We start from the raw sequence: 26,598 nt of genomic DNA on the forward strand, positions 1-26,598 counted from the left end.
TGTGGGCAGCTCTCTGGGCTCCTCTGAGCCTGTGTCCTCAGAAGTCAGAGTTTCCAGGAATCAGTTCTGACCTTGGCCTGGTTCTCACATGGTCTGTACACCCTCGCCCACCACCGCCACGACGTTGCCCCAGGAGGCAACTGTCTTGTTGCGCAGACCAGACCGGAGGCCTGCAGGAAGAAATGCTTTTTACGTCTTGACTTAATGCACACTCGTGTACCTATAAATGGGGCAAAAGCCACAGAAAGTGGTATTCCCCCTCCTGAAGTGTGGTACAATCTGACCATTTCTATTCTATTCCACTCTCATAAACTTGACACACTGAACGGGGTTCCAGTCCACAAATGTGTTCAGATGCCCCCGCAGCAGCTGTTGCCGCTGGGGGGAAATGCTGTTTGGAGCAGAAACGTCCAGTCCCGTGGAGCACAGAGCCCCTATTCCAGGCTAGCTCAAGAACTCACCTTTTTTGGGACGCCTGGGTGGCTCAGTGGGTTAAGCAGCTGCCTTCGGCTCAGGTCACGATCCCAGCGTCCTGGGATTGAGTCCCGCATGGGATCGAGTCCCGCTTCGGGCTCCTTGCTCGGCAGGGAGCCTGCTTCTCCCTTGGCCTCTGCCTGACATTCTGTCTGCCTGTGCTCGCTCTCTCCCCATCTCTCTCTGATAAATAAATAAAATCTTTAAAAAAGAAAAAAAAAGAACCAACCCTTTTTAGGGGTTCGCTCTGTCCGTCTGTACCGTTAGACACGGTGTCCATGTATTACCTCAGGAAATTCTAAGGACAATTTTATTTATTTATTTATTTATTTATTTATTTATAAAAGATTTTTATTTATTTATTTGACAGAGAGATCACAAGTAGTCAGAGAGGCAGGCAGAGAGAGAGAGAGGAGGAAGCAGGCTCTCTGTGGAGAGCGGAACCCGATGTGGGACTCGATCCCAGGACTCTGAGATCATGACCTGAGTCGAAGGCAGAGGCTTAACCCCCTGAGCCACCCAGGTGTCCCTAAGGACAATTTTAAAAATATTTTATTTATCTGAGAATGAGAGAGACAGAAAACAGGGAGAGGGAGAAGCAACCTCCCCGCTCACCAGGGAGCCCGACCCGGTCTGGGCTGGTCCAGGTCCCAGGACCCCAAGATCATGACCTGAGCCAAAGGCAGCCACATAACCCAACTGAACCACCCAGGAGCCCCTCTGAGAACAATTCTAAATGCTGGAAGCCATCATGAGCATCCCTGTTTTCTCAGATGAGAAATGGAGGCTCAGAAAAATGAATCGACTCGCCAGAAGTCACACAGCTCTACCATGGGCAGTGCCGAGGAGTCTGGCTCCTGGGAAGCTTCTCTTAATCCTGAAGCTTCACCACATTTTTGGCCAAGGCAAAAACACAAGGGTTTGAGCTGGATAATGGTTGCTTGGGAGGAAAGGACCCCTGGCAAAGTGGGCTTCCTGCTGGAACGGGGCACACGGGCAGGTGCCCAGAGTCCTTCATGGAGGGGCTGAGGAAGTGGGCTCCTCATGCGAGCCCCCCTGCACTGGCCTTCTGAGCTTGGCTCTGGTTGCCCCGAGATAACCCCGGCTTGTGGGCATGTGTGGGCGTCATTTGTGAAGCCGCTCGAGGTCGAACAAAGATGCTTACTGCATCCGCAAGAAGCTGCAGATGCTGGATGGCTTTTGGAGGGGGAAGTTCTGCAGGAGACAGAGGCGGAAGGAAACAACAGGTCCGGGGGGCTGTGTGTTCTCCTCGGGGCTGCAGGGTGCCAACCCGAGCCTGCTCTCCACTGACCGGCAGCCCCTTTAGTAACCGAGACCTCTTTTTCCCTTTCATAAAATGGGGCAGAAGAATTATCCCTTCAGATCATGGGGGTCATAAGACATTGACTTCCGTGCAGCTAGGACACTCCTTCTCTTTAAAACTGCTCTCATGCTCGGCCATGGCTAGTCTGTTCTGTTTATGATTCAAAGGGAACTTGAAGTAGCTTCCTCCAAACACACATGACGACAGTTAAAAATAAAGTGAGAAAGAGAGATCAGAAACCATAGAGAGACAGGCAGAAGGCAAGTCTATCGGGAACTTGCGAGACCAGGGACAGTGCAGCCCTTCTGGCACCAGGCGGCAGATGGGGAGAGGCCCTACGGTGCGTCTCAAAAAGGAAATGTGCTGGGTTTTCAGGGGAGTGAAACTCCTAGGACTGGGGCCTAGACATGGTCAGGGACAGGGTGACATGGTCAGAGGAGCATTTAGACCCTGACTGTGTTGGCCCCCAAATGATTACATCTTCCTGAGCCTAGTTTTTCTAATCTGTAAAATGGGGCTAACATCTCCCTTGGGAGACTGTTGCAGGGATCAGAGATACAAATGCATGGAGCATATCTGAGCGTTTGGCACACCTTGGGTCTCTGTTTTGCATGTTACAAAGCACGACGTGAATGGCTGTCAGCAAATATTCAATGAAGAGTTCTTTTGAATGAGGCAAAAAGCATTCCTCATCCTCTGACTTATTACACCAAACTCTGAAAGCCAAGGGAGGAAATTGTTTAAATTGCAAACTAGCAAAAGCAGGGCCGGGACAGGTGTTCGGAAACCTCGGGGCTGCGCTTACCCTGCCATCCGATTTTCTCTCTGATGTGCCCATTTCTCTTCTGGCTCTTGGCGGGACCTCCCTGGAGCAGGCTAGAGGCCTCTGCCAAGGGCCAGTGAGCTGGGCCTGGGGTATGAGTGAGGCTGTGAGCCTGGGGTGTTTTGTTGGGAAGGATGTTAGGGTATACTCCTGGGGACAGACCCAGCATTCTTGTCGAAAGGGACAACATGGTCCCTCCTGACTCCTCCACTGGTTCTGTCTGAGAATTCAGAGTCTGCAGCCTAGATCTTAGAACAGCGGAAGCATTTAGTAACTATCGGGTCTTGCCTCAAAGCTCTCCCCTTTCCTGGCTGGACACGGAAGTCTCTGCTGGTCCCTTTGCTGCAGCCAGGGCTGGGCCCGCGCTGGTCCTCGGAGGCCAGGGCATTCTTTGGGTAGAAAGAGCCTCTTCCAAGTTTCAGGTTCCTCCTATCTCCAAGGGGACCGCACAAGTGCTTTACCTCCCAGATCTATTGGGGAGGGTCCATTAAGTCATTGTCTAAGCAAGTGGCTGACTCTCCCACCATCACACCCCAGAAGGATTTGAAGCCACTGCTCTAACCCGGCTACTCCCACGCCCCCTTCCCTGCTCCTGACTTGCCAAGCCTGGAGGCCACGGCTTCCCTCCAGGGCTGAGCCCATGGGACTTCGCGCTCCGCTGGGTCTCCGTGGGCCTCACGTGCCCTCGGTCGCGCCCAGCTACCTGGGCGCTGGGGGCTGTTGGCGCTGGGGGCACCCCCCGGGGCCCAGGGCTGCAGCCACCGCCTCCCTCTGCCGCCCTCCCCCCTTTCTCTGACCGCTGTGGAAATTCCTGGTGTGTGAATGTGGAAGGCGTGGGGGGGGGTATGGGCTTTAGGACCTTTATTTGGTTGTTTTCCTTTGTATAAAAAGAAAACTTGTTTTGAAGAAGGGCAAGCAGCAGGTTCTAGAGACACCTGGGACGGTGCCCCTCCAGCCGCCGACGCGGCGAGGATCCGGGAAGCGGAGAGGACGCGGTGGGGGTGCGGTGGAGCAGACGGCGGCCGGAGGACCTGTTGTTTTCCTTTTGCAAGTGAAAAGGAAACAAAGTGGGAAGTGGAGTGTGCGGGCTGTCAGCAGGCGGGGCGCCCCCAGCGCGCCCCGCCTCCCGCCCTCGAGGCTCACTCGCGCCCAGAGCCGGTGCTCCTAGCGGCCGCGGGGCCGAGCCGCCCAGCCCCTGCCAGCCGCGCCGGACCGGTAAGCGCTCGCCTCTGGCTGCGTCTGGGGAGGTGGGGGAGAGCACGGGGATCCGGAGCTTCGGGGACCTCGGGGACCGGCCTCTCCCGGTGCCCACAAGCGGTGCGCTCTGGCGGGGTGCACCTCCCGCGTCTGGAGAGAGCCCGGCAAGGGGCGTCCCCCCGGGGTGGCCGCCGGGACCTGGGCGCGCACGGCTCCCCTGCGCCGCTACAGTGCGCCGTGCGGGGCCTGACGGGGAGGTTTCGGGCGCGGCGGCGGCGGCGGCGGCCCGGCTGCGCTGCCAGCCGCGGGGCATGGAGCCCGGCAGCGCTCGGCCGCGTGCGCCCTGCCCCGAGCGCTGGCAGCCGGCGGCGGAGGCGCTCTGGCCGCGCTCCCACCAGCGGTGCCGCCCGGTGCTCCTGCCCCGGCGCGGGGAGAGGGGCGCGCGCCCTCCCCGGCGTCGGCGAGCTACGACCGGGCTCGGGAGCAGCCGGGGTCCAGCCGGCCCCGCGCCCCGCTCCTGCCCCGCCCGGCGCGCCTGGGGGCCCCCGGCCTCTGGCAAGGGCGCCGCTTGCCGCGTGTTCACTGCAGCCGCCGACGGAGACCAGCCCCCGGATCTGCGGCTGAGCCCGGGTTACGGCGGCAAAACCGCCTCCAGCTTTGCATTTCCGGACTTTTCACCCTCTCTTTTTTAATACTCTTACCCGTAATTCAGCCAGAATGAGGCTTCTTTTTTTAAATCGGGTTTCCTGTTTTTATTTAGGCTTCCTTCTCTGCACCTTCCTTGAAATCCAAGAGACGAGGACCGGGGAGACCTTTGGCAGGGACCAGGATGCGGGAGCACCTAGCGGGCGGTGTGTGTCTGCCGGGGTGGGGAGATGGGGGTCCAGAGACCCAGCAAAGAGAGCAAAGAGATGGGAGGCCCCGAAAAGCGCGCTCCCGGAGGGGACGAGGGTAGAGGGGAATTTCCGGGCCTCGGGTCGCGCGCCCGGGGCGGCCCAGGCTGGCGGTCCACAGACCAGGTGGTCTCGCGGCACCCTTCGGATCTGCCCAGTTTGCAGATGGAGCGCTGGGGAGCCCTCGAATGTACGAGTAAGCTGTTACTTGGTTAAGACCCCCTGGAAGGAGAGAGCGAAGGTCTCGAATCCTTACAGACTATCCAGTGGGACGGCCGTACCTGGGCTCCTGCACGAAGCCCGGTTGCGCGCCACGGCAGGGATGTGCCGCACAGTCGCGCGGGTTGCGGAGCAGCCGTCGGTGTGTGGGGGTGTGGGAGTGGGGGGGGTGGGGGAAGGGTCCTCTTTCAGGGTCTTCGAGGGGAAAGTTTGCCGTTCCAAAGGGGCCTTGAAACGGAGGTTCCATGCCACTGCTCCTTTCCAGGGGAGAGGACGGTACTGGGGCACCTGGCAGTGCCTTGGTGTTCTCCTGCAGTGAATGGTACCTTTGGGACCCTTTCTACCCCGCTCCCAAAGAGTCGATCCTTTTTACATACACGTTTGCAGTGAAGCAGCCATTGGACTGAATGATGTCCTCTCCATTTTCCAGGGGAGGGAAACTAAGGCCCAGAAAAGTTAACTTGCCAACCCGCGCAGTTTGCCAGTAGCTGATGTAGGACCCCAGGACCATTCCAACCTCTATCTGTGCTGCGCCTTGCAGATTAAGAACATTTCCTGACAGTTGTCTTGGTGTAGGGACAGGGACCCTTTCAGAGATGCAGCCTTTAAGGGACCCACCTTGTTAATCCCTGTCAAAGCGGGCCCCTGCTGTTAACCACCAGGTTTGCCTGCTGCGATTAAGTGGACATGAAGAATCCTCTGATGGAGGAGGCCGTCACCAAGTACACAGAGATGGGAATAGAACTTTCTCTTCCGCTCTCTAGAGGAGGTATTTGCTACCCCTTTAGCGTTTCCACGCCCTGCTGTGGTTTGATTTCTTGACTTGGGGATTCTATCCACCCGTGGTTCTTGCTGCTTTCACAAACTCCTCCAGGTAGCGGAGGACCCTGGGGTTGGGGGGGGGGCGGGGGCAGGGCTGTTGAAACTCAGCCAGCCAGTTCTAAGACATTGGAGTTCATCTAAGACATCAGTGTTCTCTTTCTGAGCCCCACTGCCCCCCACCTCCTCTGCCCACGTTTAGAAACAGTGCTGGCCACTCTGCAAATGGGGATGTTTCTGGAATTAGGACAGGTGTCCCAGAGGTGCTCCTGGTGGGGGGGATGGTTGCCTTACACCAGGACTTTTCTCAGGCTTTCTTACATCTAACTAGTGTTTATGGAGATCCCCTCACAGGGGCTCTCCTGGGAATGAGGCAGGCAGGCGGGGAGGGTCCCAGCCCCCTGGGAGGGTGTTAGGGGGCTTACAAGACACAAGCAATCCACGCATCACTAGAGACCAGCCTCAGACCTGCTTAGCTTGTGTCCCAGCACTGCTGTGTCCAGGGAATTCATGGAGATGTGACTGGGGGTGTGAGGGGTCACTTCCGGCTTCACCTTGTTTTTCTTCAATCGCACAGTTAAAGGGAGAAGTGAATGTGCAACTCATGAAGCAATTCCCCTTTGGCCGGCTTATTTTTCAAAACCGATTTTTGTTTAGAGAGCAGTCTCCTCCTTCCCAGAAGCCAGCTGCTTCTGCGGGTCTGGTGATGGGGTGTGGGGCCCCACCAAATGTTGCTTTACTGTGGGACCTTAGGAAAGCTCTTTCAGCCGCTCCCTAGGGGACAAACATGTTTCCCAGCAAAGCTGTTGGAGGGGCAGGTCCAGAGGGGAAGTGTTCCAGGAGGACTGGGCCGGGCGGGTGCTTCGGTGTCTGATGGGGGAGGTACGGATGCTGGGCAGGGGTGCTGCCCCGTCTGATGGCCGAGGTATGTAGTCAGTGACCACCAGCTGCGGGATGACAGGAGCCTGACTTGTCAGGAAGGGAGGGGGGACCTTCTTCTCTGTGCCGCGGCCGGTGTTTCACGCGTGACGAGGGTTGCAAATCTCCTCTCTCCTTGCAGCTAAGGCTCAAACTGAATTGTCTTTCATTTGGTTGGTGGAAATTCCCCGCAATCATATCAGAAATGCTGCCAGTTTCGAGATGGAAAAAAAAATAAAAAAATAAAAAAATAAAAACCCAGGAACCTCCCTCCCCTCTTCTTCCTTGCAGACACCCATGGTGACTTTCTGTGGGTCCTACCAAAATAGGGCCCCACTCTGCCCTCCCTATGGGCCAGCACAGTCCTGGGGGCCCGAGGTTGGCGCCGTGAAGTTTTCAGCTGCCCTGGGCTGTGAGACACCACCCCCCCCCCCGCCCCCGTTCCTTCCCCAGAGGTGATAGATCAACTGGCCCCCTTGATAAGGGACGGTTAGGACTTCTAGAAATGGGTGCTTCTCAATGGCGCCTACTTTCCGGGCCAAGAGTGATCGGAGGAATGGGAGTAGTATTTTTTTTTTTTAAGATTTTATTTATTTATTTGACAGAGAGAGATCACAAGTAGGCAGAGAGGCAGGCAGAGAGAGAGGGGGAAGCAGGCTCCCCGCTGAGCAGAGAGCCTGATGCGGGACTCGATCCCCGGACCCTGAGATCACGACCTGAGCCGAAGGCAGCGGCTTAACCCACTGAGCCACCCAGGCGCCTGGGAGTAGCATTTCTAAAGTGGCGTTTTGGTTAGTTTCTGTCTCACTCACCTTGGGGAAAATGCTTTCCACTTAGAGAAAATGCCAGGAGCGTGAGTGGTGGTTGCTGGGTGCGGAGGCGGGCAGGGCAAGAGTTGATAAGGGCGGCCACAGAGAGGTAGCAAGGGGCCTGGGTCCCACTTCTGTCCTGGAATGAGGCTGTTTCCTGGGGCCAGGGTAACAGATTACCACAGATTTTGTGGCTTCAAGCAGCAAAAATGAATTCTCTCACAGCTCGGGAGCTTGGAAGTTCTGAGTCAAGGTGTCAACAAGGTCTTACCCCCTCCAGGGTCCTAGGGAAGAATGCTTCCTCTCCCAGCTGGAGGTGGCTCTGGCCGTGGGTCTGTGGCTTGTGGCCACGCTCCCCACTTTCTGCTCCCGCTTCATTTGGCCTTTTTCTCAGTGTCTGGGTCTTTCTGCTGTCTCTGAAAGGACACTGGTTATTGGGTTGAGGGCCCATCCTTAACTGCATTATACACGTGCGGCCGTCTTTTCTCTGGGTAATAATTTTCCCAAATAAGCCCAGGTTCCGAGGGTTGAGACACAGACACATCCTTTTGGGGCCACCATTCAGCCCTCAGCAAGTGGACAGGAGCACGTGTGTCTCTCCTGGGAAGGTGCTGAACACAGTTATCTTTGCAGGGAACCAGCTGTCCCCTGCGACCGGGGCCCTGAGCTACAGCTTCCCAGTCTCTACCCTTCCTCGCCGATCTCCAGCTTTCTTTTCCCAGCTTTGTGAGCCTTAGTAGTGGGATCTCCCAAAGGCAAGGGTCCCAAGAGCAGAAAAGACAATTCCCAAGTTCGAAGGAGCTGCCGGAAAGGTGAGTTCTGCACCTGCAGAGACTTGCCCCCGCCTCCAGGCAGCCCTCAGGTCTTCCGCCTGTCCTTCCCCCTTTCCTTCAGAAACAGCTCCTTTGCGGTTCAGGGCCTCTTCCAGCCAGGGCTCCTCCCACCCTCTGTTTGGGGCCACGCGGCACTTCTCATTTTGGAGTTTCCTCTGTTGAGCAGCCTCCCGCTCCCCTAACCGGGCGAGGTGGGGGCAGGGCTGGGTTTTGGGGCTCTGTCTGCTGCGGGATGAGGCTGGTGGTACTGAGAGGGACCCGGAGCTCCCTGGACCTGGGGGTGTAATTAAGGAGTGCTCCAGGGCTCTCTGGAGGGCAGGGCCACTCTCCTGCCTCCTTTCCCCTCCCCTAGGGCCCCCACCCTCCAGGGCAGGAGGGGAGGGGTGTGTGCATAGCCACTCTTTGCTTTGGTTGTGAAATCTGGGAGAAGTCTTTTCTTATCAACAGGGAAGCAAGGTCATAGCCCTGTTATTGAAACTTTGAAAAGTCACTTAAGTCTGGTGGGGTGGGGTGGGGCGCAGAGGTGACCAAGGGATCCCTGCAAGCAGAAGCATTATCTTTGGAGCCCACCAGACTCAGTTTTAATCTCAACCTCTTTTTATCTGCTGAGTGACCTGTGGCAAATCACTTAGCCCTGCTGGGCCTCCCAATCCCCGGGCGGTAACAGGACTCAGTAATGTCGTCAGCCCGTAATAAGAGTCCGTGTGTTGTCACGTTTTTAGTGCCACGGCGAAACCCACAATCCCTGTAAGGAAGTGGGGTATAGTGGGTGGGCCGGGGGGTGTCGTGATCCCGCTGTCCCAACGCAGCCATGGCCAACTGGACGATCGCTCCCATTTGGGTAGGGGTGCACTTTCAGTACAGTTGGACCCCTGTAAGCATGCGGGTTTTTATATTCGTTTTTGTGTCTCAGTTGTCAAATATACACGAAAACCTTCGCCCTCCTGACCGTGTACAGTTTGGTGACGTTTGGCACATTCACACTGTCGCGCAACCTGCACGGCCACCTCTAGAACTTCATCTTGCAAAATCGAAACTCCATCCCCGACGCACAGTAAGGCGCCGGTTCTCCCTTCCTCTCCCACCACCGGCCGGCGGCCCCCGTTCGACTTTGTCTCTCGGAATGCGACTGCTTTCGGACCTTCCTCGTGGAATGGTCCCACGTCTGTCTTTTTGTGACTGTTTAATTTCACTTTGCTTAGTAACATCCTGAGGTCCATCCGTGTCGTGGCCTCTGTCGAAATGTGCTTCCTCTTTAAGACAGCGTAAGTTTCCACTGGGCCTCGAGGCCACGATTTGTCTGTCCACGGACACTTGGGTTGCTTGTGTCTTTTGGCTACTAGGAATGATCCTACTGTGAACACAGGCGTACAAGTATCTGTTCAGGTCCTTGCTTTGAATTCTTTTGGGTACATGCCCAGAGGGGAATTGCGGGATCCAATAAATGGTTGGTAATTTTATGCTTGATTGTTTGCCGAGCAAGGCATGCGCTCCTGTAGTCGGCTTTCTTCTCTTAATGTTGGCTCATGGGCACTTTTCCACTTTGCTTTGCAACCAAGCCATCCTTCCCAGTGGCATTGTAAGTGTCCTAAGGGACGCCATTGTCTTATCAAGCATCCTCTATTGTGGGGCATTTTTGTCGCTTGCAGACACACAGACACACACACATGCACACGCACACACGCACATGTGCACAGAAGATTCTCAAAATATTGTCATGGACATTTTCCCGTATACGAGAATTACTCTATCAGGAGCACTTGGGTGACTCGGTTACGTGTCTGACTCTTGGTTTCACCCCAGATCACGATCTCGGGCTCATGAACTAGAGCCCCACGTAGGGTGGCCCAGTGAGCGGGAGAGTCCGCTGGAGGGTCTGTGTCCGTCTCCCTCTGGCCCTTCCAGTCGTGCGCACACTCGCTTGCGGCTCTCAAATAGACAACGTTTGGAAAAAAAGATGCATCAAAGGCATTGAAAATTTTGATGGCTCTTCCTGCGAAGTGGTTTTGCAAGAAAGACTAGACCAGGAAAAAAAAAATAATCCTGGTGATATGTAAGTTTCACGACACGCTCACTAATATTGAATAATATTGGGAAAAAATGTTTTACTCAGAGGCCCCAAAGATAATCATCTTCACTGTGTGTGTTTTTTTTTTTTTTTAATTGCTAATGAGGTTAAATAGCTTTCTTTTTGGCTCTGGCTGTGTGTATAACATGAGGCTTGCTGCGGTGAAATGCTGTGGTTAAAGCCTTGCGCTCTGGAATCGGATGGACTCAGACTCAAAACCGTGGCTTCGCCGCTTGCCAGCTGTGTGACCTTGAGTAGGTTCCTTACCTTCTCTGATCCTCCGTGTCCTCTTCTGTAAAATGAAGTTAGTGCGACCTATCCGTAGGGTTGTCTCGAGGACTAAAGGAGGTAGAGGGGGTCATGAACATTAGCTAGCACGCAGTTGACAGGAGATACTGGCTGTTATTGTCCTTACCATTATTCTAATTTAAGTTAACAAGTCTCTGTTCACCCTCAAGATTCATCTTGTTTCAACTAGCGGAGACGGGACGGTACCCACTTACGCGGGAGGGGTTTAGGTTAAGCCCAGGGATCGGTTTCCTGCTCTAAACGCAGGTGTTCCCAGAAGGAAGCTGACAGCCACCCTCTGGTGAAAGGGACAGTGTCCTTGAGTGTCTGGCTGGATTTGGGTGGGACGAGCAAACAGACGAGCCTGTGCCGGGTGACGCCTGCCTCCTGGGAGATGAGAAGAGGTGTGATGAGACAGCCCAGAATCCCGAGTCCCCGCAGGGCTGTTTCTCCTGGACCCTGTCCCCCTGCGGTCCTGCAGCCTCTGTGGTTCGTAAATGGCGATAAAGACTTGCTAAATGGTTGGGGCCAGAGCTCATCTTGGTGGCTGTTCCACTGCTGACATCCAGAGGCTTCTTAAAACAGTTTGGGAAACTGAGGCAGGCACTTCAAAGGCAGGACCCCTGGGCTTGGGCACCAGCCTGCTTTTACAGCCCCTTAGAGGAAAGTGGGGGCCACTCTCCTCTCCAGTTGACAGACCTCGGGGAGCCCCAGGTGAAGGGGATGCCAGCCCAGCCAGGCGGAGGTGGGGCGCGCCCAGTGCGGGTGTTCTCTGCTGCCCACCTGCGTCTGAGAACGAAGTTTACACAACCGGGATTTGGGTCTCAAATAACCTTTTCTTTCTTTCTTTCTTTCTTTCTTTCTTTCTTTCTTTTTTTTAAAGTTTTATTGATTGATTGATTGATTGATTGATTTTTTTTTTTAAAGATTTTATTTATTTATTTGAAAGACGGAGATCACAGTAGGCAGAGAGGTAGGCAGAGAGAGAGAGAGAGGGAAGCAGGCTTCCTGCGGAGCAGGGAGCCCGATGCGGGGCTCGATCCCAGGACCCTGAGATCATGACCCAAGCCAAAGGCAGCAGCCCAAACCACTGAGCCACCCAGGCGCCCCTGATTGATTTTTTTTTTAAAGATTTTGTTTATTTATTTGACAGAGAGAAATCACAAGTAGATGGAGAGGCAGGCAGAGAGAGAGGGAGGGGGAAGCAGGCTCCCCGCTGAGCACAGAGCCCGACGCGGGACTCGATCCCAGGACCCTGAGATCACGACCTGAGCCGAAGGCAGCGGCTTAACCCACTGAGCTACCCAGGCGCCCCTGATTGATTGATTTGACAGGCAGAGATCACAAGTAGGCAGAAAGGCAGGCAGAGAGAGAGAGGAGGAAGCCGGCTCCCCACTGAGCAGACAGCCCGATGTGGGGCTCAATCCCAGGACCCTGAGATCATGACCTGAGCCGAAGGCAGAGGCTTTAACCCACTGAGCCACCCAGGTGCCCCTCAAATAACCTTTTCTCAAGAAGTTTTCTTGTAGGGGGAAAGACAACGAAAACCCTCAGCTTTCCCCATCACCTGTCTCTGTTCAGAGCCACCGGGAGGACAAGCAAGACCATACCTCCTGTTTCGGGTGCTTCTGGGTGCGGGGCCGGCATCACTTGGTCCTGGATCTTCCTTCCCTGTTGTGTGGTGTGGTGAATAGTTGAGTACTACGGCCCATCTGCTGTCTTTTGGAAAGCCCTGCTGAGTTGTGGTCTTTTTTGAAATTAAATGCAGCAGCACATTGACGATGTGGTCGTTCCTTGAGACGTGTGTGGCTCCATATATCCGCTGGGAAGCACAGCACAAGGCACAGTGTTTCAAGAATGAGTGGAAGGGAAGCTTAATGTTCGTGTCAAAAGCCAGAACTTTAGAATTCCATGTCCAGGTCTTGACTTTGACCTTGACATGTGGATGACCTTGCAAGTTACTTGCCCTCTCTGAGCCTCCAGGTGTTTTTTTTGTTTTTGTTTTTGTTTTTCCCCCACAACTTTTTATTTTGGGGACAGGTTTGTTTTTTTTTTTTTTTTTTTTCTGAAAATTGGGCACAAGTACTACTTACGCGTACTGGATTATCGCGAAGATTACAAATAAGGAAAAACCTGTCCCAAGTCATGGGCTCTCCAGAAATCGCTCTTTTTGGCATTGGGTGAATGAAACCTTGCAGCCCCTGTTACGGGAGCGAGTGGGTTTTAAATGACGGGGGTCTCTGTCGGAGATTGTTGGAATTGGCTGTGTTGGAAAGTGTATCCACCCCTCATTTTATTTGACCCTCCCGGGGCTGGCCCATAGGGAAAGGCACACAGCGTGTGACGCCAAATACCAACCAGCATCTTATAGGTAAGCGTTGGAATGGCTTTGTCCTTTGTTACCAGCCCGCTCCTCTCAGATGTATCAAAGCCCAAAGTTTACTTTTTCCGGCTCGCTCTTTCTTTCTTTTTTCCTTCCTCCCCCGCTTCCTTCCTTCCTTTCATTTTATTTATGTGACAGAGCAAGAGAGCGAATACAGTCGGGGGAGTGGGAGAGGGAGAAATAGGCTTCCCTTGGAGCAGGGAGCCCGATGCGGATCTCGATCCCAGGACCCTGGGATCATGACCTGAGCTGAAGGCAGATGCTTAGCGTCTGAGCCACCCAGGCGCCCATTTTTCCAGCTTTTTCTAACCCTTCAGGGTCTAAAGGAGCTTGGGGAACAAGAGCAGAGGGCTGATGGGATGAGATCTTTTCAGGTCCTTTCTTCCTTCCCACAGGGCGGGGGTGGCAGGAGCAGCCCCTGGACTAGCCCACCTGGCCTGGACGGGCAGTCGAGAGCAGCTGGCCTGTGCAGTCTGCCATCCAGTGACCTTGGCAGTTGGACCTTGGGTCCGCTGGGTCATTAAGCGGCAGCAGCGACATGGGGGCAACCAAAGGGGCGAGGTGCCCCGGAGGCAGCCATCCCAGGACCTTCTGTGTTGCAGGTGTGTGGGAAAGTGGTTGGGGGAAGGTCTGGCGGCTGGCGGTGACCTTGGCCCGCATGGACGACGCTGCTCCTAGAGAGGATGGGGATGTGCGCACTTGGCCTCCAGCAGCCCACTCTAGCCATGACCTTGCTTTGAAGCTTCCAGTTTTAACACAAACGTGAATTTTACATTTGATTCCACGATAAGCCCGTGTTTATTTTACTAGGAGGTCGCGCTCCCCCTAAACATTGAGTCACATGGATGCTCTGGGAAAATGTGTTTTTTTCTGTGGCTTCCACTACTCCCAGGACAGCGTCTCCCACCATAGTTTGAAAGCATGGATCGGGGGGCGCCTGGGTGGCTCAGTGGGTTAAAGCCTCTGCCTTCGGCTCAGGTCCTGGGGATCGAGCCCTCATCGGGCTCTCTGCTCAGCGGGGAGTCCGCTTCCTTCTCTCTCTCTCTGCCTGCCTGTGATCTCTGTCTGTCAAATAAATAAATAAATAAAATCCTACCCCCCCCAAAAAAAATCCATAAAAAAAAAAAAAAGAAAGAAAGAAAGCATGGATCGGGGCAAAGCAGCGTGAGGGCTGCTGTCGTGACCAGACACGCACGGTTTCATAGGAGCCCCGTTTCCCTATGCGATTCACTGGTTGAGTCGTCAAAACTCTGATTGGTGCAGAGAATATTAAAACGCTTCCCCTCAAATTGAGGGGCCCCTGGGAGGCTCCATCGGTTAAACCTCTGACTCAGTCTTGGCTCAGGTCTTGATCTCGGGGTTATGAGTTCAAGCCCCACCTTGGGCATAGAATGTACCTAAAAAAGAAATAAAATAAAATGTTATCCCTTAAATCCAGACATTTTGGCCAAAAATGCATACATGTCTGTTGGTTCACTGATGCACAGATCTAAGGCCAAGGGCTTCAGCCTGAGCTGGCTGTCGCTGCTGCAGAAGGCCCCCTGCAGGGGACAGTCCCTGTGAACTCTGCTCCTTCCCCACAGTCTTTCCTGCCTTGGCCATTCCGCTGCAGTGGAAAGTTTGTTTTTGTGACTTCTCTTCATTGGGTTTCTAAAGCATTCTGCTTCGTTGTCATGGAAACGGCTCTTTCTTTACACACCCATATCTCATCTGCTTTTCCTCTTCCGTGTCATGTAATTACTAAGGTGAACAAGGGTCGTGAGCTTCCGTGGGCCCAACTGAGCCCAGACAATCCTTGTTAGTGTGCAGGGACCGGGGCCCCCAGGAGGAGCCTGCTGGCCCCAGTGGTCCGCAGGCTCAGGCCCTCGGCAGGGGGAGGAGTGGGGAGCACATTCCCCCCTAAGTCTGCTGGGGAGAGGTCGGGTGAGACGGAGGGGTGGGAAGAATTGCAGAGCAGGGACCAGGGCACCACCAGTTCCAGAGGGGAAGCAGCCAGAGCCAGTTTCTTTTTCTTTTTCTTTTTTAAAAAGATTTTATTTATTTATTTGACAGACAGAGACCACAAGTAGTCAGAGAGGCAGGCAGGGAGAGAGGAGGAAGCAGGCTCCCCACTGAGCAGGGAGCCGGATGCGGGGCTTGATCCCAGGACCCTGAGACCATGACCTGAGCCGAAGGCAGAGGCTTGAACCCACTGAGCCACCCAGGCGCCCCCCAGTTTCTTTTTCTGTGGAGCCCATCAGCGAGCATTCACACTTCGGAGTTTCCCCAACACCCAGCTCAGAATCGCCACCTTTTGTTAACTGGCCTCTTTCTTTGTCCGATAATGATAATGGCAAGAAACACCTTCTTAGCACCAGCTCTGTGCTAGGCGGTGTTGTGGGTACTTTGAAAATGCCGATTTATTCTTGTAAGTACTGTTGTGATCACTGCTTTATAGAAGGGGAAACTGAGGCATAGAAACACTTAGCAACAGAAGGGGAAACTGAGTCACAGAAACACTTAGCAACTTACTTTGGTCTTGCCCAGCTAGGAAGTGGCAGGACCCGTTCCTCCCCGCTGTGCCTGACGTCTCCAAAGGTGGCTGCGTTGGGGTGGGGGCATCTGGACGCCAGGCAGGAGGAGGGGCGGGGCCTCCGGGGAGTCCGTGGCTATGCAGGGGGGCTTCCCTGCGCATTCTCACCCGTCCCCTCCACCCCGAGGACTTTTCTTGGGCTCCAAGCCGCTTTTCCTGTTCTTTCTGGTCCTGTGTCTCTGGGAGAGCTGGCCTCCTCCTGGGCTCTGGTCCTCTACAGCGAGGGAGGTCAGGAGGGTGTGGCTTCTGAACCCCGCCCCGCCCCCTCTGCCCAGGGTGGTGCCCATTCTCCGCCTCTGTCCCGAGGAAGCAGGGCCTGGCATCTGAAATCTCAACCCCCTCCTTGCCCAGCTCTTGAACCTTCTGCAGGAAGTCGGTCCAAGAGTCCTCAAGCTGGTGGACAAACAGAGCAGCAGGCTCAGGTGTCTCTGCAGCCAGTGGCCCCAGTCCAGTTCCTTTGCACTGACCCAGGAGAGGCGTGTGGCCCAGCAGTGACAGCAGCCTCCGGGGTCAGCCTGGGTCCGAATCTGCCTCTCATTCAGGAGTTGTGCAGCCCTAACCTCCTTAAGCCCCGCTTTCCTCCTTTACAAAACGGAGCCTGCCTTTGGGTCTTGGCGTGACAAATCAATGAGAAAAGAGACAGAAGGCACCTATGCTTTGCTGACTGATGGCAGGAGCCTGGTGATGGGCTCTGCCCAGATAAACCGCGCAGGGCTGGACGGAGTCTGAATGTATCCCAGAAGCCCCCGGGGCAGAAGGGGTCTGGACACCTGCTGTGGGAGGGGAAGGAGGTGACACAGGGCACTTGCCAAGGAGAGACCGACCCAGTGATGGATGATGGGGGTGTTCGGAGCCTTCTGTGTCATCCCCAAAATGAGGAGTCTGCAGATCGGGGTCTCGTAAGGAGGGGAGAAGGACATGAAAGCCCATGGCCGGATGGGGAACCGGAGTGTTGTGTGCCTGGGTGGACGGCCAGCTGCAGAGTCAGACCCCAGGAGAAGGGGGTAAACTGCCACTTAGCTGAGACCCTCGAGAAGGGGACCCATCTCTGCCGCCACCGCGCGCGCGCGCGTGTGTGTGTGTGTGTGTGAGAGAGAGAGAGAGAGAGAGTGTGTGTGTGTGAGAGAGAGAGAGAGAGAGAGAGTGTGTGTGAGAGAGAGAGAGAGAGAGTGTGTGTGTGTGAGAGAGAGAGAGAGAGTGAGTGTGTGTGTGTGTGTGTGTGAGAGAGAGAGAGAGAGTGTCTGTGTGTGTGTGTGTGTGTGTGTGTGAGAGAGAGAGAGTGAGTGTCTGTGTGTGTGTGTGTGTGTGTGTGAGTGTGATTAGCTTAGGGGGTCGGGACAGGAAAGGGAAGTGGAATTTACAGTTTTAAAAGATACTGATTAATTGGGGGTCTTGATTTTGGGGCAGTGTAGATCTTCTGGGAATTTGAGGCTGGGATCTTGCCCGTGGATATTTTTAATATATGTGTTATGTTTTATAAATGCTGTGTATTTTTAATTGTATAGGGTCAGTGCAAGCTACTTAAGAAAAGTCTGTAAAATACAGATTTGCCAAAGGGAAAGAAACCCATCATCTGCCTATCCTAGAAAACTCCCACCACCCAGTGGTTCCTCATCTTTTTCAGGTCTTAAATCCTTTTGAAAATCTGCTAAAGACACGGGACCTCTCCCACAGAGAATGTCTTCTACAGAATAATGTCAGGGGGTCCCTGGGTGTCCCCCCAAGTTCATCCCAGCCTCATTAGGGTGCACCGAAGGACTGTTTGAGTCCAACCACTGGCTTCTCTGCATTATGGGATGCTGTCTCCAAAAGCAATGTCACAGGTCTGCTTTGAGGGGCACCTGGGTGGCTCAGTCAGTTAAAGCATCCGACTCTGGATTTCAGCTCAGGTCATAATCTCTGGGTCCTGAGATCGAGCCCCACATACAGCTCCACGCAGGGCATGGAACCTGCTTCAGATTCTCTCGCTCCCTTTTCCTACCCGCCCTTACTGCTCTCTAAGAAAAAAAAAAGTTTGCTTTGAAGCTGCTTCTGCTTTCAGCCTTGACCACCTCTTATGTGCCATGTACAAGTTTACTCTACGCTGTTTAAATCCTTTCTGTTGTCTTAAATTCGCTGCTCCTTTGGGAGGACATTCAGCAAGGACCGAGTGACCCGAATCATTTAGTGACTCTCTGCTGTAAGGTCAGCTCACTTATGGGGCCAGCTGACCTTTGGTTTTATGGTCCTCCCTAGGCTTGGCAGGTGGAAGGGCCCGGGAGAGGTGGGTGCACTTCAGGGGTTGGGGGGCGTCCTCTGCGGAGGATGGGAAGTCAGGGCCATGTCCAGGCTCAGCATGTTAGGCTCCAGGTGGGGTCTCCCTGGAAGGTCAGCCCGCAAACTTCCTTTTGCCAAGTTTCGGGGTGCTGCCGCCGAGCATCCCACACCACGGCACCCGAGGTTCGCTGGGCTTCGCACCATGGCCTCCGCCCCGGGCAGAGGGAGAGCTCTCTCCTTCTTTCCGCAGCCTCGCTGGTGGCCGGCCTCCCTAGGTGCCGCCCCGTACTTGGGACAGGAGCCTGAGCTCCTCCTCCTTTTTTAATAAAACAAGCTTTATATGTCGCTTCATGCACACAGTTCCGTGGCTTTCCTCTGTTGACAGAGTTGCGCAACCATCACCAGAATCGGTTTTAGAACGGCCTCCTCACTCCCCAGAGAAACCCCATGCCCGTTCGCAGCCACTCCCCGCTTCTCCTCAGTCTTCCCAGCCCTCGGCAACCAGGAAGCTACTTTCTGGCTCTATGGACTTGTCTATTCTGGACATTTTGAGTAAATGAAATCACACAGGATGTGGTCTTTTGTGGCCAGTTTCTCTCACTCAGCCTGTGGCCTCTTCTTCAGAAACACGTCTGACTCATACAGTTACAGTAGAGGGCTTGTTTGTACCGATCGTTTGCTCGTTCCAAGTCCTGATGGGGCATCTGCTGTACCGGAGCAGGTGCTGGGCCACGCGGCAAGGAACACAGCAGCCGTGGATGGTGTATTCGTCATCTCCTGCTGGGTAACAAATGGTGCCAACACTGGGCAGCTTAAACAACAAACACTGATTACCATCGGGCTGTTGCTGCGGGTCCAGAATCTGGCAGGGGCCGGGGCTGCAGGCGTCTGGAGCTGGTTGTTGGCAGGTCTCAGGGATGTCCTGCTGTCAGGGCTTCTTCCCAAGGCAGCTTGAGTGTCCTTCCAGCATGGCGGCCGGCTTAACTCATAGTGAGAGTTGAGAGAGGCCAAAGCGCTCAGTTTCTGTGAAGCTAATTTTTTTTTTTTTAAGATTCTTATTTATTTATTTGACAGAGAAAAAGAGAGAGAGAGGGACCGCGAGTAGGCAGAGAGGCAGGCAGAGAGAGAGAGGAGGAAGTAGGCTCCCCACTGAGCAGAGAGCCTGATGCGGGGCTTGATCCCAGGACCCTGAGATCATGACCTGAGCCGAAGGCAGAGGCTTATAACCCACTGAGCCACCCAGGCGCCCCCTGTGAACCAAATCTTTTTTTTTTTTTTAAAGATTTTATTTATTTATTTGTCAGAGAGAGAGAGAGAGAGAGTGAGCACAGGCAGACAGAGTGGCAGGCAGAGGCAGAGGGAGAAGCAGGCTCTCTGCCGAGCAAGGAGCCTGATGTGGGACTCGATCCCAGGACACTGGGATCATGACCTGAGCCGAAGGCAGCCGCTTAACCAACTGAGCCACCCAGGTGTCCCCTGTCAACCTAATCTTGAAGGTGATGCGCCATCACTCTGCCCTCTGCCCTTTGCAGTTCTGCTCTCCTGCAAAGAGGTGTGAATACCCAGGGGAGGAAGTGACCGGATGTGGTTTCATATGGAAAATGGCCCTCGTCATAACTAGCGCCCAGCACCTGCTCGTGAAGGGCCCACCAGGCCACCTCTGAATGACCCTGGATGGCTGTGAGTTCCCTAGTTCCGCGCTAGTCTCAGTCCTCCTGCATCTTTCCCGCTCTGTGTGTGTAACCAGGGAACGGAGCCTGGCATTACGACACACACTGCACTTGGGGCCTCCTGATCATCCGCTTCACACAGAATAATTTTACAGATGATTTTCCAGGAATTTGTGAATTCTGTGTGCATTTTCTATCACATGGATGAGCCAGCTTTGGGATTGCCTTTCGTTGGTGTTGTCAAGAAGGATGTGGACTAGAACCGTCCCCAGGACCCGTCCCAGTGGGTCTGATACTTCCCACCGTGGCCTGGGGTCACACCATCTCAGAAGTCGCTGGAGACACCTTCTTTCCCAGATGGCCTATGAGACTGTCTCGAGGGGCAGGATCAGGTCTTGTTAAGAGGGGCAGATATCATGCATTAAAAAAACTGAGCCTCGTACCCCGAGGTAGTGGGAATCTCTGTTGTGAGAAGCAGTTTTAGGCTCAAACACATTTAAAAGCTTTAGAAACCTCGCCTGGAGCAGCCCGGAGCAGCCCGGAGCAGCCAGATCATTTCCTGAGTCCCCGGGGTATCTTCCAGGAGCCTCGATGTGTGACTCACACAGTGAACGCCCTATTGGGCCCATTTATCCCCTTCCCCTAATTTCTCCCAGGACAGAGTCACAGTTGATCTTCTCCACAAACAAGGAATAGCTTTCCTTCTATAAAAAATACAAAGAAGTTGGGCGCCTGGGTGGCTCAGTGGGTTAAGCCGCTGCCTTCTGCTCCCAGTCCTGATCTCAGGCCCGCATCGGGCTTTCTGCTCAGCGGGGAGCCTGCTTCCTCCTTCTCTCTGCCTGTCTCTCTGCCTACTTGTGATCTCTGTCTGTCAGATAAATAAATAAAATCTTAAAAAAAAAATACAAAGAAGTCTAAAACGTGGCATCCTCCCACGAAGATCCCGTTCTGGAACTGGAGAGACCTCAGAGTCCAGGAAACGGTGGCAGAACGCATCGTGTCGTGGGACGCTTGGCTTCGAGGTCCGGCTAGGAGCCCCCCACCCCCCCTAGAGGCTGTCCCGTCGAGGTTTGCCCTCGCTGGCAGAGCTGGGCACTGTGTGCAGTCACCTGCGTTTACAGATGAGGAAACAGCTCTGGAGTGGTTAGAAAACTCTTCCAAACCCAGATCTAATGCCAGGGCTCATGCTCCTACCTTTGGCCAGAGAGTCCCCGCAAGCATTGAGTGCTTTTGGTATACACTGGAAAGATGGAGCACTGTGGACACCAGCATCATTTTTTCCCTCTGCTGCTCCCCTCCCCACCCAGGTCACAAACTCAGAAAGCCTCAAGTAAGGCCAACTTTCGGTCTAAGCTTGGGGAATTGGCCAAAGGGAAAAAAGAAAGAAGCTCCAGATTCTAATTAACTTTGCTTTTTAACTACAGATGAGCCACTTTTTGAATTAATGGGGGGTGAGAGTCTCAAAGATGAATGGAAATATGTGAAGATGGCAGGAAAGCAGGGGCCAGACGTTCCTGTAAGTAGACGCCCTCGTCTGAGCGCCTGGAGAGGAAAAGATCAAGAGGACAAAGCCATGAGGGGATTATATGAAGAACCAGGGAAACTATCTCTCCCCTTTGAGGAGGATTATTTTCCAGAGTTCTCCTGTTTTTCCTAAAAGAATTAAAAACATTTAGCTGTTTTTTTTTTTTTCTTGTTAGTTGCCTCTTTTTTTTTTTTTTTTAAAGATTTTATTTATTTATTTGACAGACAGAGATCACAAGTAGGCAGAGAGGCAGGCAGAGAGAGAGAGGAGGAAGCAGCAGGCTCCCCGCTGAACAGAGAGCCTGACGCGGGGCTCGATCCCAGGACCCTGGGATCATGACCTGAGCCGAAGGCAGAGGCTTTAACCCACTGAGCCACCCAGGCGCCCCTGTTAGTTGCCTCTTATACTGACTGTAGCATTCGTGTTCTCCACTCTGCTCCACATCTCATCTGCTCGCCCCTAAAAATCCTGTAGGGCAGGAGGAATAATTCTAGATTCTTGGCTGAGAACCCTCGCCCCCCCCCCATCCACTCAAAGATAAAAGACCGGTAAACAGGATAAAAACAAATTAAATTACTAAAAGACGGGAGCCCCACAAAAATAGGAGATTCAAAGATGTCACCCAAAGCAGGAAGCTTTATACTTTTTAGACAAAGAAACAATAAATGTATGAAGGATTGACAAAACAGGGGTTTGGGCTTGGGGTAGTAAACTGGTGAAGTAAGAAGGTTTGTTTTCGTGGCCTTCTTGGCCCTAAATTCTCCATCTGGCGATAAGGATGCCTTCTGTCCTGCTCACCCTCCCACCCCACCCCCGCCCTGTAGGGGGAGGTGTACCTTTCACAGAGGCGATTTATCTCCTGCTGTCCTACTGGGGACAGAGGAAGTTCGAAGTGTCCTTCCTGCGAGGCTATTTATCCAATACCTTTAATTCAAAACGATCAGTATGCCAAAGTGGCCTGTTTCAGGATGACCTGGTCTAAGCCCCTACAATGTGGGGCGCCCCACGTGAACAGGAAGAGGCCACCGGAATTCTAGGAAGGTTGGTGGTTGGGATATTGGTGGGCAGCGGGGAGCAGCTGACATTTCCTCGCTGTGAGCTTACCTGGAGGTGTCGGGAGAGAGAAGGAGGAGTGACTGATGGAGCCGAGAAGCTTTTCTCTTCTGGAACTTGTTGATCTTAGCAAGGGGTTTCATGAGTAGGGGCAGAGGTTCATCTGATTTCCTGCTTTGTGCCTAGAAACTCACAAAGAGGGTCCAGTCTTTCTGGCTGTAGCAAGTAGGAAGGCGGGAATCTAATTTCTTTGTTTACGCTGATTTCTGAAGAGTGGGGAGACCTATTTAGGCACCAAACTCTTTTAATTTAGACCCTCATCTGTATCTCAGAAAGGATTTAACATACCTGAGCCCTGAATGAGGCAGGAATCGGGACACTTGGGTGTTTCTGCCCCGTTGAGCATACCAGTCCGTCTCTGTGCGTGTTTCCCATCTGTGAGAGCAAGCGCATTTGGAGCAATTACTGTATACACCTGTTCCAGATGTTCCACTCACCTTTTTTTTTTTTAAAGATTTTATTTATTTATTTGACAGAGATCATAAGTAGGCAGAGAGGCAGGCAGAGAGAGGGGGGAAGCAGGCTTCCCACTGAGCAGAGAGCCTGATGTGGGGCTTGATCCCAGGACCCTGAGCTCATGACCTGAGCCCAAGAGAGGCTTTAACCCACTGAGCCACCCAGCCACCCCCCCACTCACCTGTCTTAATTCACCTCATTCTCCCAAATTACTGTGTGATGTGTCTTTCTGGATTTGTTAGTGCAATTTCAGTCTGTTGTTCTCATACGGGCAGGATGACTTCGGTGGCTTCTGCCATTTCAAAGAATGCTGGCTTTTCCTCTGGGTTCCAGAGAAACCAGTACCTGACGCTCCCAGCTTGAAATCATGTCTTTGGGTTCCACAGCTGATGAGGACCTTGCCTTTGTACTCTGCTTTCCATGCCGGAAAGAAAGGGAAGTCTGCAGGACTGGGTCCCGACAGAGAAGGGCACACACAGTGAGGATGGGGGAGTGGAACCTGGAAGACTGTCTGCCCATGTTGAATCTCTTCCCCCGCTTGGTGGCATGGGGTCATTATCCTTTCCTGGCTGGGGGTTTTGGGGGATGCTACCGACCCCCAGTCAGGATGGCTGTCAGAGAGAACTCCCGGCTCAGCCAGACTGTCTAAGTAAGATCCGGCTGTGACTTCTGGTGGCTTCTGTCTCATCCTCATACTCCACCCTGGCCGCAGCACCCCTAGGCTCCCTGCCGGTGAGTCAAGGGCAGCTCAGCAGGAGGCCGGTCCTTTACCACCTGGACCTCCTTCGACGTTGCTTGGCTCCTTCCCAGCTGGGGGTGGGGAAGAGTGAAAGGCAAAGTAGCAGCAGCCCCGAGTGCAGCCCTGGCGTGGACGGGTGGCACCCTGGGTGGTTGCCACCAGGGCCCAGGCTCCGCCTTTTCCAGATGTCATCTGCCAAGTGCACAGCCACACTGGGTCGTGTGGGTGGCTGGGGGAGGTTCGGTGTGTGAATGTGTGCCATGGGTGTGTGTGTGTGTGTGTGTGGTCTCTGTGTCAGTGTCATCGTGTGTCAGTTTACGTAATTGTGTGGGGGGGTGTGTGTGTGTCCTCGTGAACGTGCATCCATGTGTGTCTGGGCGCTTGTGAGGAAGTGACTTGGCGCATGCCTGAGTGTGGAGTGTGTGTGTGTGAACGAGTATGGGAGTGTTGGTCTTTCTGAGTGTATGTGACATCGGGTTGGGATGCGGAGGGGGGTTTCCTCCTCCTGCCCTGAGATGTCAGGGATGCTGGACCCGTCCTGACAGGATTGATGGGTGCTGGTGGGGGACACAAAGGTCACCGAGGGTGTTGGGACCCCCCCAGGGCCCAGTCCTCTCATCTCAGGCTTCTTCACAATTCCTGGGGCTTAGGGCTGTTTTTCTCCTTTTCTCCCCTGGGGGCACAGGGCGATGGGGTGGGGGCGGGAGGCGGGGTACAGAGGGAGGCTGGGGGGGGGGGTGCTCGAACGGATGGCCCCGCCCTGGGCGCCTGGCCTGGAACACTTGGTGCAGGCGGAGACAACTATCAGAGTGGTCGTCAGACCACTTCCGTCCGCCCCGGGTCCACCGCACCTGCTGGGACGCCAGCGGTGATTCTGCACTCGTACTCTTTCTCCTCTTGTGCTCCACCGTGGCAGAGTTTGAAGTCTAGAGCTGTGGAGCCTAAAGAACATTCTGAGGGACACGGGACACCGCAGGGCAAGAAGCACCGCAGTCCCGTATCAAACCAAGGTGGTTCCGAAGCTGGCCCTGACGCTGCGTGCGACCTGTGTGCATGTGAGGGTCAACCGCTTGCCCTTGGAGCTTCGGGTTTGTCATTTACAGCCCGGGGTTGGGGGGGGGGGCAGCACCCACCTCGCCGGGGGATGCGCGGATTCCCTGCAGCGCTGTGCGAGGGGCAGGGTGGGGGCTTACTGCACCAACGCCCCGCCAGCGCGAACGTGGTTCATTGTCATGGATAGATATAGGAGCGAAGGCCCCCGGCAGACCATTTACCTGCTGAATCCGACCTGTAAGGGGAACCCCGATGGAAAGGCAGGCCCAGCGGCTGGGGAACAGCTCGCACACCGGATGGGAGCCCAGACCCCGGGATGGCCAGTGACGCGGGTGACCTGGGCTCCAGATCAGTGACGGAGGTCCGGTGCCCCGTCGGTTCTGGTGACTCCCTGGGGACCCGGGCGGGGAGAGCGGTTTGGCGGACCACCAGCCCCCGCTCCCTTTGCAAATGGCACTTTCAGTTCTCCGGTTACCAGCCGGAGGGGGGCCAGGGCCAGCGTGCGCACGCCGCCCGGGGTCCCGCGGCGGCCGGGGCGCTCGCGGCTGCAGGCGCACGCCCCACCGGCCGGGCGGACGGGAGCAGCGGGGGTCGGGGAGGAGTTGCAGCGGCATCTGCCGCGCTCCCCGCGGTCGCGGGTTCTCAGACACTCCGCCTGGCTGGGGCCGCGAGAATTTGCCGACGGTGCCCGCGGCGCGGCGGGCCCTGGCCCCGCCCCTTACCCCGCCCCCACGACCGGCGCCCCGCCCCTGACCCCGCCCGCGCCGGCCCGCTGTCCGGGCCCCGCCCCGGGCCGCGCCCCTCCGCTGCTGTCCCGCTCGCCGGCTCCGCGCCGCGGGCCTGCCCTCAGGCCCCCGCGGGCTCGGCGCCGCCGCCGGGAGGCTCGCGGAGCTCCGGGACCCGCCCGCCGCGTCCCCTGGGCAACCGTCTCCCGGGAGATCGGGCCCCGCCCCCGGCACCGACACCCGGTACGGAGCCCACCTGTGCGGGCGTCTGCGGGGTCCCAGTGCCCCCCCTGCGCAGACCCGCCCCGCCCAGCGCCCGGCTTTGTCCGCCTGGGGCTGTCGGGGTCCAGGGGCGTGGGGGCTGGGGGAGGCGCGCGCGTCCCGGGGCGGACCGGACGCTGCCGGGGAGGCCGAGGCAGGGGGCCGCGCTCGCGTTGTGACTCCCGGGTGTGGGCTGGTTCATGCTCTCCCGATCCCCGTGCTTCCCTTTTGTGCCTCCGGGGGGCGGGGATCCGGGGTGTCCCGCTGCCGCCCTTGATGGGATGAGCAGGGCCCTCAGCCGGGCTCCGGACGTGGACGCGCCTGTTCAGGGCAGGCTGTTTACTTGTCAGGGACCCAGCAGTTGCCGCGCGCATCCTCCCCTCCCCCTGTCCCCGATTCGGGACGGAGCATCCTGCGCCGTGTCGGTTCCTGGCGTTGCCTCCCAAGCTTTGCCCTTGAACCCAGAGGGCTAGAGGGCGGCCGACCCAGATCCCGAGGTCCTGGGCGGCAGGAGGGCCAGAGCCGAAGACGCACCTTCCTCCGGGAAGAGCCTCCTCCTCGGCCGCCCTCTTGTGAATTCTGCCCCAGCTCCCTGTTTCCTGACCTGAATTCCTGAGGACTAATTCCTTCTTGCTTTCCCTAACTCTTCCTTCTCTCGGCTCCATCATGTTTTCTGCTTTGTCTTTGCTCGTTTTGAAAGTGTTTTCTCTATAATCGTGTCTCATTTCCCCTGGGTTTGTCCTCTTGTTAATAACTCCATTGGTCAGCAGTGGAAGTTCTTCTTCCGCGACCCCTCATTTCTCTTGCTCTCCTCCCCTGAATGCTGGGTGAAGAGACCATCCAAGCCCCGGTTCCTGGGCTCCGGCAGCAGGGTCCATCGGGTATCCTGCCTGGGATTCGGCTCTCAGCCGCGAGAATTTCAGCCCGGTCCCTGGGAACTGTATTCTTGGAAGGGACACCTTTTCCAACGGCTTCCCAGCAGTGGGCTTTTTACTTATGGCGAAGCAAATAATTTAGGTTTCTCTGCTCCTCAAGAGCCCTCCTCAGCCTTGCCCAGTGGGCTCCCGCTGTGGAGGTAGCTGTGCCCTGGGGCCTGTGGTTTGGAGAAAGGGGCGGGTCTTACTCGTAGCATCCAGCCTGCTGGGCTTCCGGAGCTCAGGTGTCTTCCTGTCTCTGGGGT

General features: G+C 55.2%; 1 protein-coding gene and 1 long non-coding RNA gene across 20 annotated transcripts in view; one reads left to right on the top strand and one right to left on the bottom strand.

Annotated features, from left to right (window-relative positions):
• Positions 1-26,598, top strand: part of PIK3CD (phosphatidylinositol-4,5-bisphosphate 3-kinase catalytic subunit delta) — a 65,847-nt gene that overhangs the window by 9,682 nt on the left and 29,567 nt on the right. For 4 of the 18 annotated variants that reach the window (XM_082685332.1, XM_082685323.1, XM_082685335.1 and 1 more), the window contains exons 1-2: positions 3,732-3,836; positions 8,110-8,288. The exons of 4 other annotated variants lie outside the window; for them this stretch is intronic. The gene's annotated coding sequence lies outside the window, so the exon portion shown is untranslated. Of the gene's footprint in view, positions 1-2,504; positions 3,837-4,802; positions 4,908-5,591; positions 5,700-8,109; positions 8,289-25,211; positions 25,401-26,598 lie in introns of those variants that run through there. 10 more of the 18 variants (XM_082685330.1, XM_082685324.1, XM_082685329.1 and 7 more) reach the window with 8 other exon arrangements.
• LOC309841839 lies at positions 21,497-24,137 on the bottom strand. Of its 2 annotated transcripts, XR_014299352.1 has the most exons (4): positions 22,822-24,137; positions 22,473-22,559; positions 22,176-22,390; positions 21,497-21,995 (listed from the first exon to the last, which is right to left on the bottom strand). It is a non-coding gene; the product is annotated as an uncharacterized lncRNA (long non-coding RNA). The 2 variants fall into 2 exon arrangements; XR_014299353.1 differs by having other exon boundaries at positions 21,497-22,390.

The sequence above is a fragment of the Mustela nivalis genome (genome assembly GCF_964662115.1).
Source record: "Mustela nivalis genome assembly, chromosome: 10".
NCBI lineage: Eukaryota > Metazoa > Chordata > Mammalia > Carnivora > Mustelidae > Mustela > Mustela nivalis.